We start from the raw sequence: 2,200 nt of genomic DNA, 5'->3' as shown, positions 1-2,200 counted from the left end.
TGTCCGGAGCAAGTATGGTGGGTCTGACACACCGGTGTCAATGTGTTCTTTTTTCCATTTCCAGGAGTGTATTTATAACGGACGCGCCAGCCACAGGACGTGGGGAGAGCAGCTAACTTTACGTTTACACTCAGAAAGATTCTCATCGTTCATTAAGGGAATGACGTAGTCATCCACAAGTATCCATTTCAATAAAATACAGTAGACAGCTTTGGCGTTCCTGGTGAACTCAGACTATCAAATGTGGCTGAACACCTACCAAAGAAAACTGAAATACAAACGTTGTCATGCGTTCAGAACAAGAAAAGATAAAAAAGAACAAGAAAAATTTGCTGAGATTGCAATTGCGCTTTGTGTGTAGACACATGTTTCAGACTGTTCCACAAAATCCAGTAATTAAATTATTGTTAAGATTTTGTGACTAAAAGATCATCTACCAATCACCTACATTTCTTAATTTGTTTTGCAGTGTCAGTTTTGTAAGAATAAACTCCTAAAAAGTTTTGTTACAATCACCTCCCATTGCGTAGAAGCAATCTTCTCACATAAATTTTTCAAACAAATGGGTATTCAGAAATTTTTTCTTTCTGCATAGTATGGCGTAGACGGTTCTTAGCAAGTTGTTGAATCCACAACTGCCACTTGTAATTAAACTATGAAAAATGTTGCCTCGAATCAAACTTTTCGTAACATCCTTTTATGTACTTCACACCTGGCGCGACTCGACCATTGGCAGTTCGGAAATGTCGCTGAACTGTTAACAGGCGACCGTATTCACGAAACCACAAGACACATTGCGCTTTCTCCTGCATAGAGACCATTGGGAGACAGCATTCCTGTAACAAGAGGAAGTGAGAAAAGAAATCAATTACTGTCAGAGCACATGTAGACATGTATCCATAAAAACTTTATAAGTTGAGCTAAAATTTTCAAAAAACAGCATAGACAAATAGAAGTGTATCCATAACAAACTGTATGATGTTAGCTATCATTTGCAACAAACCACATGGTTGTATATATTATAATTCCTTAGAAATAAATTTTTGTAGTCAGGGGAAGGATACATGCCCCACATGGTCACCTTGTATGTCTATTAAGAGGTTATGCGCCGGCTGAAGAACGCTATACTGCAAACAAACTGCACTTATCCTGTTCCTTCTTTTTCAACTATAAGACGGCGTTAGTTGAGTAATTCCCTCCGACCAGTTAGTTTCGCCTGAGCAAAATTTGAAAGCCTTGCGTAATTACGTAATGAGAACGGCAGATGGAAGCCCATACTTGTCAAAAAAAAGGAAAAAACTGCTGAAAATGTAAGCTCCTGCACTGCTAATGTTGTTATCTGAAGATTACAAATAGCCACATTTACTTCAGTGAATAAAGTAATATTTATGTATACATAAAAATATTAGCCTCTTGCCGTGACCAGGATTCGAACCTGGGTTCTTGCGGCCACAACGCAATGTCCTAACCACTAGACTATCACGGCTGGTTGCTAAGCAGCCGCCAAGCTGTAATCTGTTCTTCGCGGCCCAGAAACCGCTGACGTGCTGCCTACGTCACACAGTACCGCTGAGCCGTCGCTCCAGCTTTCTCTATCGCCACGTCGGAGACGAAAATAAGTTCTCATTGCAAGACAACGTCGTTACAAGGTTTTATATTGCAGCCTGTGTTATTGATATTGTCTTCTGTCAAGAGGCTGGTTCGATGCATCTCTACATCCCAGCCTGTCCTGTGGTAATGTGTTCATCTCCGCATAAACACTGCAGCCTTCATCCATCTGAACATACTTGCGGTAGCCGAGACTTAGTCTATCTCTACAACTTTTAACCCGGCACACCTCTCTTGATAACCAAACAAGTCTTCCTTGTCGCCTCGCGAAGTATCCTGTTAATCTACCCCTTCTTTTCATTAAATCATCCCATAAAGATATTTTCTCCTTCACTCTATTCAATATCTCTTCATTCGTCATCTGATCTCTTATCTAATTTTCAACGTTGTTCTCTAACACCTAATTTTAACTAGTTTCTTACTCTTCGTGTCTGCACTACTTAAAATCCACGTGTTACTTCCAAATAAGCTCCCACTACAAAGAAATAATTTCAGAAAAGGCCTCCCAACACTTAAAATTTATATTCGATGTTAGTAAATTCCCCTTTTACCAGAAGAGCATTTCCTGTTATTAGTAGTTTACATTTTACAT

At 39.5% G+C, this 2,200-nt stretch overlaps 1 non-coding gene across 1 annotated transcript; it reads right to left on the bottom strand.

Moving 5' to 3' along the window:
• Positions 1–1,414: 1,414 nt before the first annotated feature.
• On the bottom strand, positions 1,415–1,486 carry Trnah-gug (transfer RNA histidin (anticodon GUG)). Its single transcript has one exon. It is a non-coding gene; the product is annotated as a tRNA-His (tRNA).
• Positions 1,487–2,200: the final 714 nt, after the last annotated feature.

This window comes from Schistocerca cancellata, chromosome 2 (genome assembly GCF_023864275.1).
Source record: "Schistocerca cancellata isolate TAMUIC-IGC-003103 chromosome 2, iqSchCanc2.1, whole genome shotgun sequence".
Lineage (NCBI taxonomy): Eukaryota > Metazoa > Arthropoda > Insecta > Orthoptera > Acrididae > Schistocerca > Schistocerca cancellata.
The sequence above is the reverse complement of the archived record's forward strand: the minus strand, read 5'-3'. Positions and strand labels throughout refer to the sequence as shown.